General features: G+C 41.4%; 1 protein-coding gene across 6 annotated transcripts in view; it reads left to right on the top strand.

Annotated features, from left to right (window-relative positions):
- The window catches only part of NCOA7 (nuclear receptor coactivator 7), an 85,084-nt gene that overhangs the window by 2,913 nt on the left and 63,981 nt on the right, over nt 1-18,190 (top strand). For 3 of the 6 annotated variants that reach the window (XM_064413073.1, XM_064413078.1, XM_064413077.1), the window contains exon 1: nt 3,630-3,719. The exons of 2 other annotated variants lie outside the window; for them this stretch is intronic. The gene's annotated coding sequence lies outside the window, so the exon portion shown is untranslated. Of the gene's footprint in view, nt 1-3,629; nt 3,720-18,190 lie in introns of those variants that run through there. One more of the 6 variants, XM_064413074.1, reaches the window with a different exon arrangement.

Raw genomic sequence — 18,190 nt, forward strand, 5'->3', positions numbered from 1 at the left:
TTGTCCATCATCCCAGTTTCAAGGAAGTGGAAAGGAGAAGGAAGGAATAAATGATGCACAGTCTTTTGCTATTTTGTGTTTAATTTCCATGTATGGTCAGATTGGTGACCTAACTGTTGGATTATAACAATTTTCTGGGGGAAAATGCTATTGTACTTTGTACTTACTACATGTTTTTTAACCTCAGTAGTGTTTTGATGGAAATAATGTGAGGAAAACCTGAAGATGTGTTATCCAGGCATCGCAGCTGTTGTGGTTCTCCCAGCTCCAAGAGCAGATTCCAGGCCGCGTGGCTCCCTGTGCCTGCAGTGTGGCGCTCGCGGCGCCAGGGGACGGGCAGCGCCGCGGCTCGGGCGCGGCAGTCCCGCTCCTGGGGGATATTGTAATGATGCTGAAGAACGAGACGGGGAGCAACCAGGAATATTTTACAGTACTTACTTTACAGAAGCACTTTCACACGTTCTTGTGTTCTTTTTCTTCAGCTTCCGTTCCTCCCCTGGCACTGCATTTGATGTAGTAAAGCCTGGGTCCGCTTCTCTTCCCTTTTAGCCCATGTTAAAATGCACGTGATTCTGGGGTTTGGGATAAAGTGTGGCGGTGAGGTGCTTCATGCAGTGTCCACTGAGCTACCTTACTTGAAACAAATAGGACGCTTTTGTCATGTCCTCTTGTATTGCAGCAAATTCCATTTCTTTTTATAGTCTTTCTTCAGCTGAGCATTTTGGAAGCTACTTCTGGTTTGCTCTTCTAGACAGAGAAATAGGTGCACAGAATCAGTTATTAGGGGACAACTTCTTATAAAAGTTTCAAGCTATAGTCACTTTCTCATTTTAGTAAAACTTGTGGAAAATTTCAATACCTCAGTCACATTGAGTTATATCTAGACAATCAATTCAAAGTTAAAGGGTGAGTCGAGGACACTCTGAAAATTCATCATTACATAAACTGAAGAAACTAAGCTAAGAATAGCCCTCAGTGCAGAAGGATCAAGCAGAGCCTCAATTATGTATGCATAAAAGTCTGTCTGTATGAAACCTATTTTGTGACTACTTCATGGTGAATAATGGTAGGGGTAATAGGCAAAAACAGAAGGGCTGATAATGGAAAAAAAAAAGAAAGATTGGTGTCACCTTTATTTTTATATCTTTTCAAAACTGGACTGTTATAGCAGTCAAGGTTGTCAGTGTAATTCTTTATGGCAGGTTGTCTGAAATAAACAAGCTGTAAGCTAACAATTACTGATGTAAAAAAGAAAAACTACATGAACTACATGAGCAATACAGTATTTTTTCTGCTATTAGTGTAAGCTGATCTGAATGCAGGCCATAAACATGCTGTACCTCTAGCAGTTTTTTCTCTTGAATGTATGTAACTCTGTTAATGTACACTGAAGCAGAAGATCAAAACCCACTCAAATGTAGTATTTCAGTATCCTTAATCTGTCTTTCATGTGTGGTTATATGTGTAAGTTTGTGTGAGAAATATTTTTCTAGGATAAAAATTCACAATTTGGAAGTGATAAAAATAGTTGATTTACATTTTGTCTTCATCAAAATAATGCAAACAGTGATACAACAAATTTTCCCAAACCTGAAATCAACAAGCAACATGAATTTAAGATTTTCTCTGGTAAAGATATTCTAAGCATTGATGCCACAAAGACAATTAATCAAATTATGTTAAGAGCATTTGTATTCAAATTAATTGGCAAGGAACATATTGCCATGGGAAAGAGCAAACTATTCAGACTATCTGCTATCCTCTGTACTGTAGTGAGACTAAAACTAAATTTTATTTCAAAGGTGATACGTGTGTATCTAATCTACCTCTTATCTGTCTATCTCATGTTCAGTAAAACAAAAGGGGATGTGACGTGTTACTCACACAATGACTTCTTCCAATGACATGAAGTCTGTGGGTTGAGCCACAGGCAGTAACCCACAGCGCCATAACCAGAACTTGTACAATGCTTCTGTCCCAGTCCTAGCCTGCTTATCCTGCTGCTCTGACAGGAATTGGAGTGATTTCTCCCCCATGCAGTCTAGAATATGTATTTGTTATGCTCAGGGCAATATAAGTACTATAGAAATGTGTCGTTTCTTTGGTATATGGAGTTCATGCATTGTCTTTATAGAGCTTTCTACACTGTACAATAGAGGTGACTGTTCTTGGAATGATGATGGACAGCAGACTGGTACATTAGGACAGGGATAGCCTTTCTGGAGCTAAAATAAGCTGTTAGTCACTGTCATTGTTGTGCAGGTGCAGCTAAGAGATAAATAGGGTTTCCACCACTTTGATGGATAGGGCTTCATAGCTCCTGCAATTTGGCAAAGGAGGTTGGGTAAACAGTGCTACTATTCTTCCTCTTTTTTTCCCAGTTTTGTTATCTAAGCAGGGCTAGAAGAGTAACTGAGAGCAGGGCTGCTTTCTTCTGTGTGGTGGTAGAGAACCCTTGCGCCAGTGAAGAGATTTTAACCAAAGTAACTTTGGGTTTGTCCATCTTTTGCTGGATAATAATAAGATGTACTAACTTCAGTGTGGTACCAGAACATATCCTTTAAGCAGCAGACTGTGTTTTAAAGAAAATCTGTCCCTTGTAAAAGAAACTGGTTTGGTAAAAAAAAAAAAAAAAAAATCAGATGGAAACTTCAATTTTAGCTGAAAGTGCCGCAGCAAATTTAGTGGAAGAGTTGAGACAGTTGCTGTTCCAGCAGTGAGACTGAGTGGTAGCAAGCATATGCTACAAGTAGGATAATGGCAACGGTGGGAGATGGCTGTGTCTGAAAATGTTGTGGTTTTGAAATGAATCTTCTAAGCAGCTGTTAAATAAAAATAAAAAAAAATAAGCCTCTGACAAATCTCTTACTTAAAATTAAAGCTCATTGGATTCATAACATTATAACTAGTAAAAATATTATTCTTGACACACCTGTGTGCCATTTGTTATTTTGACACATTCTTTTAGCATCTCTCTATATACGTGTACACTTTGTGTCACCTTTTCATTTATGCAGGTATCTGCCTATCTTCAGGCTTGAGATTTTGTCTTGCAGAATTTGGAATTTAAAGGTGTTACAATGCCTTTTTAAAATGCCCAAAAGACTGAAATCAGTCTTTCAGAGCTGACTGCTGACCTAAGGAAGAAAAAAGAAGCTATATCTTGTTTAGACTAGCCGCAAACGTCAGGGTTACCTGCAGTTATTCGGGTAAGGGAGTCGAGTTTCTGGTAAATATAGCGGGTGTTGTTTTCTGGGGATTGGGTGAAGAAGCCTACTGGCGGACAGTGTAGAAACAGCAGATGAGGTTTCTAGGCTTTTCAGTTTCCCACGGATCTAAAGGCTTTGGTTAACCTCAATTTCCAAAACTGGCTGTTTTGTTTTTAGCACCGCCCTTGAGAAAACTCCCATCCAGAGGAAGACCCCGGCGCCTGGCCTTTATGACTCGTAGGACTTCTGGCTCCGCAGACCGACCCCTCCGGCCAGGACAGGGCTTGAAGCCTGCGAAGCGCCCTTGGAGCGCGGCCACCGCCCCCAACCCCGGGGCCAGCGCGCTCCGGCGGGGCCGGGGCGGGCCGAGGGGAGGCGGGGCCGCCGGGCGGGGCGGGGCGGCGGGGCCGGCGCCGCTGTGGCCGAGCGGAGAGCGGCGGAGGCGGCGGCGCTCCCGCAGAGCGCCGGGGCGCAGCGCCGGGCCGGGCCCGCCATGCCGCCCGCCCGCAGGTCGGTCTGAGCGCGCCGGGCCGCGGGGCTGCTCGGGCGGGGCTGCTCGGGCGCGGCCTGGGGCCCCGGCCGGGGGACGCGGAGCCGGCGGGGCGGGTCCGGGGCCGCCGCTGCGGTGGTAGAGGAGCGCTTCGCCCGCTCGCTGGAGCGCAGGGCCAGCCCGGCAGCGCAGCCCCGGAGGCGCGGTGTGTCCGTGCGGGCGCGGTCGGGGGCGCGGGGCGGCTCCGGGGACCTGCCCGCCCGCCCCGGGAGCTGCTCCCGGGCACCCGCGGTGGGCTCTGCTGCTGCCGCTACCCAGCCGTGCCGCCGAGGTGGCTTTCGCGGCTTCGAACCTCATTTGTTTCCTCCCTCTCAGGGTCTTGGGTGAATTACTGGAATGTTCCAGGCTGTCTCTGTATATTAATTTGTGTAGCCTTTGGTTGTCAGGATTGCGAAGTGCTGCCGGGTTCCAAAGCTGTGTCAGCAATTGATTTTTTTTCTCTTTAATCAGTGCAATGGACTTTCCTCTCTGTCCTTCATCATGCAGTGCTTCAGAGTTGGTTTACGGGTGGAGTGGCGTACTTGTATCTTGGGTGATGTGTGTGCAGTATCGTGGTGCTAAAGGATGTAGTAACTGTTCATCCCCTAGGTGATGAAATGAGATGATGAACACTTCGACTCAGTAGCAGGCTTTTAGCATGTGTTTACTTTACATGCTACAATTACTCTTCTCCCGTTAGGTAGTCGTACATTTCTTGTATTAATGCACAGTGATGGACTTTTAAGATGGGTAGGTGCCCATTAATCGATTATGGTTTGCTTAAAATGCTGTGACCCAGCCTAAGGGCCTGTGTTTGTGTGATACTTAAAATGTGTGTTGATGAACTCTGCCAGCATATTGTATCAGCCAGTGTTTACACAGTATGGAAATAATAATTTCCTGATATTGTTCCATCTGACACTTATGTGTATACACACAGACTTTCAGAAAATTAATGGAGAAGGCAGTAGGAAATGCCAAGAATATAAGTATGCGTGAATATATACTTTCTGAATGAAAATTACTTTATCAGGAATATATTTTTAAATGTAAACCATGATAAAAAATATGTAAGTTGCAGTGCATTTTAGACTGCCTTCTCTTTCATCTTTTTATCTGGAAAATGTCCATAAATATACACAAAATATTTTAAGAACCTAAATAGTCAAGTAATGTTGATCCTTTGAAGAGTTATATTGAAGTGGATGCTTGTAGCCAAAATGCTGTCTGGTGGCTTTCTGTTTTTTGTTTGGTTGTTTGGTTTTTTTGTTTTTTTTTAAAGTAGTGGATCAAAATCTTGGGCTTGGAGGGAAATTCTGTGTCTTTTTATTTTTTTTTCCTTGTTGCGTATTATGTTATGGAAGAGAAATACTTCTGGAACACCTGATTTGTCCAAGTTGTTTATGAGGCAGTCTCTGGGTTTCCTTCCTTGGCTTTGCCCAATGCCCTGTTCTCACTGCAGCAGTAGCCACACTCACATTTGGATGTGTCACATCTGCTGCTGAAATGGTAAGTGATTCCCTTTGGAGATGAAGTGAGTTAGAATTGACTGGAGCAGTCCTTGTCTTATTAGGAATATGGCTTTGTTGCTTTGTGTATCCATGATTTTGAAAGAGAAGGTTGAAATTGATTAGAGGCTGGCTCTAGTGGATATTTGGCTACTTTAAGATCCTGACTTCAGGGGACAGCTTGCAAATATCTTTGTTAGAGAATAAGCCTCTGTATCGAAACAGAAGTGAATTCACTTGAGAATTATTTGCATTGGAGGATAACAAGTTTTTGGAAAGATAATTTAAAAAATTGTGGTGATCCTGTGGCTAGTTACTGCAGCCAGAGTGACACTCTGCAGTCACCCATTTGGGTGGGTGTTTCAAAGGTGAGAACGTAGTGTGAGTCTCTGCAGTGAGATCTGACACAAGAAATTGCTGTTCTAGGCAGCTGGAGCTGCTCACAAACAATAATTATGGAAATGAAGGACAAAGGGACTCAATTTCCCTTTGCTATCCAATAGGCGTGAAAGGAAAGCTGGAACATGACCAATGCTGAGACAAATGGTAAAGCTCTCTGTCCAGCACCTGGCTTGTGCCCTCTGTGTCTCAGCAGGTGCCCAGTTCAGCAGCAGGCAGTCATGGTCCTCGGCTCATCTGAGAAGAAATTCAGTGTCATCACCCAAAAAGCAGCTGACTGACAAACCTCTTCCTCATCATGATCAATAAGCCAAAATAGTCAAAGGCTTTATAGGTGTAGCTTTTATTTTAGTGAGGTATCCACCTGCTAGTGGAGTTATTGATGGTGGGGTTGGCTGCCTGCCACAAAGTTGATGGCTTCTCACTCCTTCTTGTGAGTGATCACAAGAGGAAAGAAGAAGAAAATGTCCAAGTCATGTTGCCGACACTTTCTGCTGTGAGTTTGTCCTGGGGGTTAAGATTGCTTTCCCAAAAAGAGGAAATGTAATGCTACATTTGATGAGTGAAGTCAGCAGTAAGAGCGCTCACTCAAATGACCTCCTTTGACTAAGAAAGAAAGCAGAGTAGGAGAAACAAGTCTTCAGTTCTTTTTTCCTTCTCCTTCTTTTTTTTCTCTTTAAAAATCTTATTCCGTTGTCATTTTTCCCTAGCCAGATTTATGAAACAATGAGTTAGTGACAAAATTCACAGCAGGCTAGAGGAATTATATTTCTCTCCCCAAACAAAATGTTTCAGACAGATATATTAAACACATACAGAGGAGTATTTTCTTTTTCTTCCTGCGTTTCTTTGCAAACCCTTCTACTGTAGGTGGAAAGCTGTATGTCTTTATTCCTGGTCAAAATGTCAGGTGGGTGTGAGTGGTTGTGCTGGTGCTAGAAGTTGTATGTTGGGAACTGTTTGTTGAGTTTTGGAGTGGGCAGCACTCTGCAGCCTTGCATGGGACCATGGCTGTGTATCTGCAGTGTCTCCCCAGCTTGCCTGCAAGGGCAGAGTGCAGGCAGGCTTGGCTTCAGGGAGTCTGCTGGTGCTTCCCTCTGGATTGCAGTGCAGAATGTTGTACTAAGTGCCCACAACCAGGTGCACTGCTTTGCTCTTGCACTGCTTTGCTCTTGCACCTGCACTGCTCCCAGTCTCTGACCAAGCTGGGAGAAAGGGTACCAGTATTTCAGCTCAGTACCATATAGCATCCTCCTGACCTCCCTGTACTTACCTGAGAATTCATGACTTGTTATGGAACCACAGTTCATCCTCCGAGAAGACTTCTGGATTAGGCTTGAATTTGTCAATGTGTAGAGTACTCGTCATAATCTCAGTAAGCCTTTCTGATTGCTATTTATCATAAGAGGTGAACTGCTTTCAGTTGCATGCCTCAAATTCCTGGTGCTGTGTGGTCCAATGCCCCTGTCAGGGCTCAGTGAAACTGTTTTCTGCTCATTCTTTGCCCTGTAGTACTCCTAAGCTGTAATTAAGCATTTGGCCGTCTCTTTGGTATGCTGTGTGTAGAGCCCACCAAGGTGCCATTTCTTCCCCGTTGCTGCTTTTCTTATGGCTACTCTGTGTGTTTTTTTGGGGTTTTTTTCAACATCCTTTGTGAAATGTGGGGTTGTATGAGTACCCATGTTTAAGTAATGATAATATGAAACTGATTTACAGGAAAAGAAAACATGCAAGTTTAGCAGGGAAATGATGTTTGTTTATACAGGCAGGATATATGTTTATCTTCTGGTTACAATGTCAAAATAGTACTGTTTATATTTTTTTTTGTGTTTGCTTTAGGATTTAAAAGCTTTTTGTTAGTATTATTTCTAGAAAGGAATTTTTCTTACTTTACTCTCATGCATTAATGGCTGATTTTGGGATCTTCTCATAGTGTTTCTGAAGATAACTGAGGGCCATTTCCTCAGAATCTAAGACATTGCAGGCAAGGATCAGTTCCAGTGCACCAGACAGAGGAAATCACAGCTTTGTTTTAGAGAAGTTCACAGTGAGAGCTGTTGCTTCCTTGAACTTAGCCTTATCTTAAGAAAAGGTAATGTATTCCCTGACTCATTTTTTTCAAGTAAATTTAACCTTTTCTAGCAGCACTCTCTCTGTCTGATGTTACTCCAGTCTATTTTTTCTGCTTTCTGCCCCACATGCCATCTGTCTTATTTTGCAGTTTGTTTTCTTTTTAAGTATACTAAGGTAATGCAGTGGATAAAAAAGTATGAATATTCACAAAGCATCACTGCCATTTTGATTCAGAGGGGAAGAGTGTGGATGGCTTTCTGCCAGATCAGGTGATGCTGTGATTGCAGAAAATCCTTGGGCCTGCCTAGGTTGTTCCTTTGGAGGAGATGCTGTGTGGAACGACTTGATGTTGTCAGTGGCTTGGCACTGCTTCTGTGCTGTGTCAGTGGCTTTTGCTGTAGTTTACTGTCTTATGCCTAAGTAGTGCCCCAGTCTGGTGGCAAGGGCTTCATTTTACTCTCAACTTAAGAAGTATCATTTTTAGAATGCTTTTTAAGCAGCTGTAGTGATGCCAATGACATGGGTACTTGTGATAAAGCTGGGTTTAGTCTGTATGCAGATTTTTGGTAGCTGCAGCAAACTCAGCAAAACTTTGTAGGCTAGAGAATGTCTTGAGTTCTTTCTTCATACTTCCTCACAAAGGTTCAGATAATTCAGGAAAGCATTGAAGTGTATAATAATTTTACACATGAAGATTTTTTTACATGATATTTAGAATTTATATTAAAAAGAAATTATTCTCTTATATAAGCAGTATTTGACATTTTGTACTCCCTTTTGCCATCCTGGTTGCTGATCAAGCCTTTTGTAGTGAAGCTGCTGAAGACTCCTAAAATAGGAGCTGTGGTAATCCATGACATAAAATGTGGTCTGTCCTTCTGTCCCAACTCCAGAAACTTCTGAAATGCAGGTATTGTGGGGTAGCTATGTGGTATAAGCGGTGATATCTTGGTGACAATAGGTGAAGAACCAAGAAAATGAAACCTTTACTTTGTTACAAGTAAACTTTGGAACAGTGTGCTGAAATGTAGCCAGGTATGTGGTGACAGATTGACTTTGCCTGCTGTGAGCCAGTCACTTGTGCAGATCTGGCCCAAATGATTAACAGCTGATGAACATAAAAGTCATTTTTGCCACTCAAATATGTTGGGTCAAGTCAAAAGCAGCCTGGGTCATTGTCAGGCCAGTTAGGAAACAAATGGAGAACCACAAAGGAATGACAAGGGTGGCTTTCTGCCAGTGCCATGAGTTGTTCTCCAGTCCCCATGGTTAGGTATCCACTGAAGAAATTTCATTTGATTTACAGGTAATTTGGTTTTGTACGTGGTATTGGGTGTTTTTTTAGTGTGTGGTGGTGGGCAGTGTTGGCTAGGTGTGCCTTTTAAGTTAGAGTGAATAAAGGGTGACATCTGCATTTGTGTCCTGCTACAGTCATACTTACAGGATAGAAAGGAAAAACTACTTCATTGGGCTTGTGCTGATGTGGTTGCTCACATCACATCACATCAAATGTCCATTTGTTTCCTTTTATCAGGAATTCTAAGTTCCTTAAAAAGGGTCTCTGCTGCTAACTGATCCCTCAGTGGTCAAATTTTTAAGTGGGTTGTTTGTTTTGAAAACTAGATTCTGTTTGTAGTGCATCATTTCTGTTAGTACAAGTAACACACTGGTTGTCATGAAAAGAGATTAAGAAGATGAAAGTTGGTTTTCTTTTCTCCTGCACTGTTGACACTGTGCACCTGACCCTATTGTGTGAGAAGGAAGTTTCAGTGTTTTGTCAACTAGTCATGTCCTTTTCTAAGCCCTGCTCTGGTGGTTCCCAGCCCCAGGCTGAGCCTAGCATATAATGGGCAGATTTTAGGGTTAGGGGACTAGAGACTGATTTTGAAACCAAAATGGTACAGCAAAACCAAGAAATAATGAATCTTCTACAGGGAGTTTGGAAAGAGCGAGGAATGCGAGCCCTAGGGATGAACCAGACCTTACCCACTGCCTGGTGTTGGAGGATTCTCCTGGCCTCTGTGGGTGGTGAGCTGTGGGATAACACTGCATCCAGGAGAGCAGCTCCTAGCCCTTCTGCTCAACCATGAACGCAATTTAAGTTAAGTTTACAAGCAGGGCAGGTGCATTTGTTTCTTTGTTTTCCTCCAGGGAAGGAGATTTAGACTCAGACCTGGCAGAGAGGAGCGATGCTGCTCCTTGCAGAGGAGAAGCAGAAGGCCAAGGAGGTTTGCAAAAGGAAAGTGGTGCAGCTGAAGGAGCCACTTGTAGCACCAAACCTGATTTTTAAGGTGCTTCTGAGGAGATGTATTTCTTTTTACTTGGTAACTGTTAGATGTTCATTTTGTTGTGGACCAGTGTAGAGTTTGGGATGTAAAGGCTTCAAGTTATAAAATGCATTTCTTGGGGAAAACTGTCATCCCTTAGTAAATAGTAACAGTCCTTCAAAAGCCTTTCCTCTGATTGTGGTTTGTTGTTGTTGTTCTGTTTATTTGTTTGGGGGTTTTTTGTGGTTTTTTTTTTTAATTTTCTTTTTTGTTTGTTTGCTTTGGTTTGGTTGAGCTTTGTAAAGAAGCAGACTTCACTGGCTGTCACTGGAATCAGGACTTCACTGATTACAGTTTTCAAATTTTAACTGCTTTGCTGTCAGCATTATATTGCAATTAAAATAAAAAGTTATACAGTACTGTGTTTTACATCTTTTGTTTAAGTTTTGATTTCTTCTTCATGCCATGTACTGTTTTTTTTTTTAAATTCTGTGATGCAAAACCTGTGAATTATTTTCTTACTGAAAGGCTCTAGGATGACAGAATGCCATGTTAGAAACTGAAATTTATTTCATCTGGTCTTGAAACATATCTCTCTTCCTGCTTCTTTTCACTTATTTTTTTCCCCTTCTTTTTACTTCCCTGAGTCCAGCATGCAGATATCTCAGAAAAGTAATTTTGACCTGTGGAAGCTAGATCTGTTCATGAGATCACCCCAGTTAGGGATTGGATGTATGAGTTTTAATCCTAGGTCCTGTCGTAATTATTGGCAAGAACATGAGTAGGTTTATGGTTAAACTTGATGACCTTAAAGGTCTTTTTTGACTAAATGGTTCTGGATTCTATGAATCTAGCTCTGAGGTAATACCCTTTTCACAGGTAACTGTCAGTCCTTTTTAACTACAAATCACTAATGCACCCTGGTGGGGTAGGTGCAAACTGCTTTTTGTGTTATTTTAAAAGTGTAGGTCTCTACCCATTTTTTTTTTCAGAGACAAATTTTAACACAAAAAATGGGAGGACTGTGGCCCCTCAAAAATAGGTGCTTTAACATGGAAAAAAGCAAGGCCAAATCCAAAACTTCTTAATGCATTAATTGCTTTTACTGGCTTCAGCTTGAGAAGGGGCAAGCAATTACACTGAGGTAGCTGTAAGCAAGAGAATACAAAGTTTTGTTTGAAATGTTAGCAGCTATGTCAGGTATAACCTGCAGTGAACAGGAATTGGGCAGCTTTCATCTTTGGGCCCCATGTTTGCTTAGGTGTCACAAACAATCTGTGTGAGTAGTCCCTCTGAATGCACTTGGTATGGGAGTAGAGAGCTCAGAGTCTCTGCTGTGGCACCTGGTTGATGTGGCTGAGATGGATGGCTTTCCTGAAAATGCAACACTGGAGGAATTGAAGCTATTTGTCATTTTTCTGACTTTATGGTGTTTGGTTCCTCCCCACCCTCCAGCAAAAGGAAATATCTAGCTTCAGAATGCTGAGTTACTTTTTTGATACTGTCAGTGTAAGAAGTTTGAATTTTAGTTTCATAATTAGTCTGTTTTGTTCAACAAAGAACCTCCGTTCTATAATAATGTTTAAAACACTTGAATAATCTGAAAGTAAAATATCTGCTGCTTCTGCTTAGTCAGAAAACTTCTACACATCTGTCTTTTATGCAACAGTACTCAAGCTTAATTCAGGTGTATTTTTAATTTTTTTGTTGTTTAGTTAAGCCCTGAACCATCTCACTGATTGAATACATGCAGAGTTGAGCAAGTAAAAGCCCAATCAGATATGCTGAAGAAAGGATGGCATATGACAGTTTTGCATGAATCATAACATTGATCTATCTTTTCTGTGTACATAGACATACATAACTTTGCTTACCTGAAACATTTTAAAGAGTTAGCTGTGCACACCTTGTTAGAACTTAGAAAAATATAAAGAACTTTTCTGTTTCTGCTTCTGAAGAAGCAAGCAGCTCTTCAAAGAGTCGCTCCCTAATTAGCAGGTAAATGTGATGTGGCCTGGTGTATAGCGAGGGGAATTCCTTTTGAGAGGGGAGTTTTTGCACTGCTTATAGCACAGGGTGACTCAATACAAGGTCAGCAACTGTGTTTAGTGTTTGCAGGAGTCTGGAGGTGGAGGAAGGAGAAAAGGTAAGATAATAGAAGTTTTCAGGATGTTTCAGAAGGACAAGACAACTAAATAATCTTGTGTTGCACAATGCCTGAGGGGATTTTGCAAGGAAGAAGGAAATAATTATAAACATTGCTGCTTTTAAAAACAGGATTCAGTCTATGCAGTGTAAACAGAGTTTGATTTGTTGTTGATCATTGTAATTTTGATACACCTTACACTGCCAGCGCTGGAGCACCTATGAAACTGCACAGGTGTAATACAAGGTCATACTCAACAGACTGCAATACATTTTGCAGGTTAAGCAATTGAAAAGTAAGTAGTGAAGGTTTCCAGTGTTAATTTTTTACATTACAAATGTACAGGATTTTGTGTTACAATTAAACTGTTCAGTGTTGCTTAATATACAGTGTAAGCATGTGACACAGTTCAGGTTGCTATGGAAACCTGGCATTTTGGTTCTGTTAACAGTGTTTCAGATAGGAAAAGATTTGCATTGCATTACTGCTAGACTCCTTTCTGCCCCCACTCCTCACCTTCTTTGCTTCTCGGTTGGGAGGTAGATGATAGAGAAGAAGCAATGACCTGGCATTTGCATGAATCAGGGTCAATTATAAAAAGAGGTGTTGAGCTGAAACGTAAAAAATTTACCTTCAAGAAGCTCTTGTGTCTAGTTGCTTTTTTGAAGTAATGAAGTAATGAAGTATTTTAATGCTTATCTTTCACAATGTAGTGTCCTGGGTCGATTTGAGGTTCTGTTGATTTGAGGTTCTTTTTCTAAACCCCTGAAAATGATGGGGTATTTTTTAAGGAGACATTTCCAATAATTTTCACAGCCTGATTGTGTATATTGCTGGAAGTATGCTTGATGTAAAAACTGACCAGTTCTAGTGCTTTCTGTTAGACTGATGGATTTGTTCCTCATGGGTTTCTTGTTGCCTGGTCTTGTCCTGTAAAACATTAAGAACATGTTAATCAAATTCATTGAGTACAATGGGAACTAATCTAATATAAACCTTTGGGACCTAAACTAATTAATAATCGTAAACAGAAGATGATTAATGGAACCTGTGATTGACAGTATAGATATTTGTGCCAAGCATCAAGCCACATCTTTGTGTTTTAGGAATCTTCAAACACCAGTGTCTTTCTGCTCTGCCTCAGCTTTATTTACATTTCATATAAATGCCTTTCTTGTGTTGGTGAGAAAAGAGCTGAGAAGAGAGCAAGTTTGCTGTGAAGCTGAGGTCAAGTGTTTGTCTCTTGTAGTCTGTTTGTCATCCCATGAATGCTGGCACTCATCTTTCCACGTGTGTGCTTGCCCACAGAACAGAGTCGCTGCTCAGGGAGTCACACTGATGGTTGTCTGCCCAAGCTTTGTGCCGCAAGTCTGTCTGATGTGAGGGTGTGCTTGTGATTCAGCCGTGTGCAGCAAAGCCTGCTAGAAGGGGGGGTGAGCTGGCGTGGTGGGATGTAAACTGAAATGCAGATACAGAGCCACTTCTGCTGAGTCTGCTGCGAGTCATTGGTGTGGTAATTTTGGGCGGAGGAGTGTTATCAGGCAGCTGAAGTGGGCAAAAGGGAGAAAGGCAAAGGGCAGTAATACTTGGAACTGGCAGCTGCTTGCTCCGTGGACAGATTCTAACATCCTGAGACAAGGGAAAGCCCAAATTCTTTGGCTTGGCACTTTGACTGGTCAGGGTTGCCTTAATCACCAAAGAGTACTTGCTGTTCATCTGTCTGCTGTGATGCTGCTGTTTTGCCTGTGCAAATCCCACTCTGTGGCCTGTGTAGGGTAACTCATAGAAGGAACTCTGGAGTGTGGCCAGGCCTGCAACATGTGACACTGTGGGTCCAGTGGCCTTTAGCAGCATTCTAAGTATGGTAAGTGGGGAATCTAAGGCAGACTTTATCATGGCCCTTATAAACCTGGTAGAGAACCTGTAATTCATTGGGTCTGGGTGTGATGTGGTTGCTTGTGTGTATTTTTCTTGACTATCAAAAGGCTTTGCATCAAAAGATGTGCAAGGCTTTCTTTGAAATACAAAACAGTTCATGAAATTAGTTGTTATAAACAAGCAACGTGGTAGTGTCAACTAACAAAACAGCAAGGTAGTGCTAAGGGGTTTGTCTAAATGCTGGTTGATGTGTTGAATGTTCATCAGTTTTTTCTGTTTTAGAAAACTGCAAGTACTTGGTCTTTTAGTTGTATGCTGGAGAGCACATAAATGAGAAATATTTTGTGTATATGCCTACATGCTCCAGGCAGAGGTAAGGGAACAGTGATATCCATCTTACCCTCTCTGGTTGTGGTAAATTTCATCCTTCTGTGGTTCATATAATCACAGAGTCACTAAGGTTGGGAAAGACCTCTAAGATCATCAAACCCAATCTTTGATCAAATCCATATTGTAAAGTGCTATGTGTGCTCATTTTTTGAACACCTCCAGGAATGGCGACCCCACAACTTCCTTGGGGAGTACAATCCAATCCTTAACCACTATTCTAGTGAAGAAATATTTCCTAATATCTACCGTGAACCTCCCCTGGCACAGTTTAAGTCCTTTCCTTGTGTCCTATTACTAGTTGCCTGGGAGAAGAGGTTGCCTGCCACCCCCCCACCTCTTTTTTTCCAGTAGTTGTAGGGGGCAACACTCTGTATACCTGTACAATGTGAGTGTGAAAAGCTGTGGGCTCAGAGAGCTTGGACTTGATGTTTAATTGAATTGGGGTCGGTTGAAACAGGAGATACAGTAAGATGAAGGTACTAATTATTTTAAAACATCTGCAGCAATGTTCTTGTTGACCTAGAAATGAAAATCTTCCCAGGTGGCCTGATTTCCAACAGCACTGCACTTTAACATTTAGAGTAGCATAGCACTGTGCCTGTTAATAGTTTATACTGTGTTTTGTAACCAGTTTCTGTCTAGCACCTGAAGCTGAGTTAAACAGTAAAATGCATTGTTCTGTATGGAAAATGCATCTGGTGATGTTCAGCTGCCAATGAGGGAAGATTAAATCTTGATGTTTTTGTCTTGTGAAAACATGACTGGTGATGTGGAATTCCTGGCAGCATGTTTGCTTCCTCTTACTCTGTGTGAAACATGGCAGCCTGAGTTAGTGGGTTAAAGCCTCTTCCCCATTAAGACAGGAATAATTTGTCTGGAGAATTCTTTGGAGCTGAATCAAGTTTTGTTATTGTTCTGTTCCTGAATCAGAAATGTTTCTGCTACGTTGTTTGTCATTTATTTTATTTGGACTTTGTTCATGTGCACAGACTGTTGGAAATCCAGTAGGGGCACTGAAGGTGGTCTCAGCATCTTCTTACTTCATTAGTAGGGAATGAGAATGCTTGAAGTTTTAGTTTACTACACCACTGTAGGGGGGATAAGAAACTGCTAAACACTGTACCCTGTTCCTCAAGAGCGAGGGTGTTTGTTTTCTTTGCCTGTCTTATCTCCAGATCTTATCTTCACTGTCCTTGAGAGCCCACAGCATGCAAATAGCCACATTGAATCTCTTTGTTTCTCTCTATTTGGGGACACAGAAATTGTGACTGCTCTGTGTTTAATATGAACAAGAAGTCTAGAAATTGCTTCTGCTTACACGTTTATTTTCCCGTCTCTTATTTTTTGTATTTTTATTTTTTGTGGTTTTTTTAATACACACCCTTGTCACAAGAAACATGGCAGACATAATGTTTCATCAAAGATGAAAGGCACAAAGAAAGGCAGTTCACCTGAGCAAGGGTTGAGTGAACCTCAGGTGGAGTAGCTCTCCTGGGTTAGTTTAGTACCCTCCAGTTATGTGTAGTGGACTGGAACTTCTTTATAGAGCTTATTAATGTTTTGGAACTAACAGTACACTATACATCATAACTCTGCTGTAACTATGTAATTGTATCAAAATAATTCCATACTTCAGATAGCTTTAGAATGAACATTGTTTTGTCCATTGTATTGAATGTATTAAGTTAGTGCTGTGTTTTGCTTCCTTCTGCTAGGTACTTTTCTGAAAGCTTCCAACCTCACTTTTTCCTAGGTCATTCTGCCTATAGAAAAGACTAAAATAAACTGTAGCTTGCTCTCCTCTTTGCTGGCTGTATATTTCTGTTATGTTTCATCTTGAGATGCTGTAATGTTTATACAGAAACTTTTATCTTTTTTTATTACACTAAGTAAAATATACTAGTAGAACCTAAAAGCAGTAGAACTCAGCCTGGTTAGTCCAGTCAGTGAGGCTTTAATGAAATGCTGCAACATTTAGCATTTCTCATAAAGTGCAAGTGTGCATTCATTTTCCTGATTTTAAAAATGAGAGGTCTATGGAAATGAATGCAAGAGTTATTATTAGTGTTTTGGCTTGTGAAGTTTAATAATGGGCATTTATATAGCCAGTAGCAAATTAAAACATCTCTTCCTCCATGTTAAACTGTTTCTTTTGTCTTATGTTTAAAGATGGTGTATGTTTATATTTATTTGCATCTGCACAGTGCCCTGGTAAATGCTTTGGGCTTATCAGAGGCACAACTAGCAGCCCCCAAGGGTTCAATTTCAGATCTAATACATTGAAACTCCTTCCCTTCTATCTGTGATTTATTCTACAATTTCTTACTCTTCCAACTTGAGAGATATTTTTAATACTGGTCTTGAAGTATTACAAACATACCTTTGCTATTTTTTTGTCTTAGTAGTGGCTTATTGGTGTAACCCTTGTCATCTCTCATGCTGCATCTTTTGGGGCACATTTAGCACATGTACCCAGAAGAGTTGTTACTCGGAAGAAGACGTTCTGTTGCAGAGTTGCAGACTTAGCCAGATCATTAGTAATGCTTGGTGTCTGGATATGGCCAGTTTTGAATGTTGGTATTACAGCAGGTGATTGGAAGCATGCAGTGCTGTGAACAGATGTGTGTGGTGTTTGTAATCTCAGGGGCAGATGTATAATAGAGAAGCAAAAATAAAAAATTACTCTTGTGTGGGACAGAGAACAGATGAGAGCTACGTGGTGTGTCTGGGCAGCATCCTGCTCCCTCAGCACAGCGGGGTCTCCCTGTTGCATCCTTGCTGTGGCCACGTCTGCTTGGCTGTCTCACTGGGAGTCTTGTACCTTCATCTGCTCTGCCTTCCGAACTGGAAAATCTGTGTGTAGACCTTCCCTGTTTGTTGTTCACAGTGTGACTGTTGCCACTGTCTCTTGCATTATGGGGGTCCTGCTAAGTTATGGAATACGCTACCCTTGACTAGGTTTTCCTGAAGTCAGTTAATTGCTTTTTTACATACTTGCTCCTTGCTGACCGGGCTGAGTGAGCCTGGATCCTCAGATCCAGGCTTTTTATTTTATTTTGTGGATGTGAGCTATGATTCTTAATGTATATGACCACAAAGCCAGATAAAATTGAGACTGTGCTGTTGGTTTCCAAAGTCAGTCAGTTTAAATTTCACAGAAAATAATAACCATCTCCTTGTCAAAGCAATCTCCTCCCGTGTTCTCATTGTTAAGGCTGGATTAAAGCTACTGGGAGGATACTTGCACACATTGCTTTTCCACTCTCATTTGAACGTGTTCAGTTCAGCTCCCCATTTGCAAAGCAGGGAATTACATAATTTTCCTACTTCATGAGAGGTTGAGAGATATTGACTATACAGGATCATGAAAATATGTCTAGAGAATTGCATGATCTTGAATGTTTCTTTTTCTCTGTATGTTTTTCCAGGACTTGGAGTGGGCACAGATGGCCAGAGAAAAGCTATGAAGTCCACTGAATGTTCTAAAAATAATCAGATGCTTCATTGGCTTCTGCATTGCTGTGCTGTTGGATGTACTGTTGCTCACATGCACAGTTTTGGAAAGTAATGTCCACAACTAAAGGATTGTTTGTTGATGCTTTAGGACCAGCAGACAGAATTTCTGTGTGCTTACTCCTGAGCACAGCAAGCAGGACTTTTTCTTGTTTCATGAAAATGTGAACTACTTAAACTGCAAGTAGCAGGGTATATTATTCTTCATGCATGAGAAGGGAAGGAAAAGGAAGAAAAAATAATTTTGAAAAATTGGTAAATTTATCAGTCTTTTAAGG

Source organism: Passer domesticus, chromosome 3 (assembly GCF_036417665.1).
Source record: "Passer domesticus isolate bPasDom1 chromosome 3, bPasDom1.hap1, whole genome shotgun sequence".
Lineage (NCBI taxonomy): Eukaryota > Metazoa > Chordata > Aves > Passeriformes > Passeridae > Passer > Passer domesticus.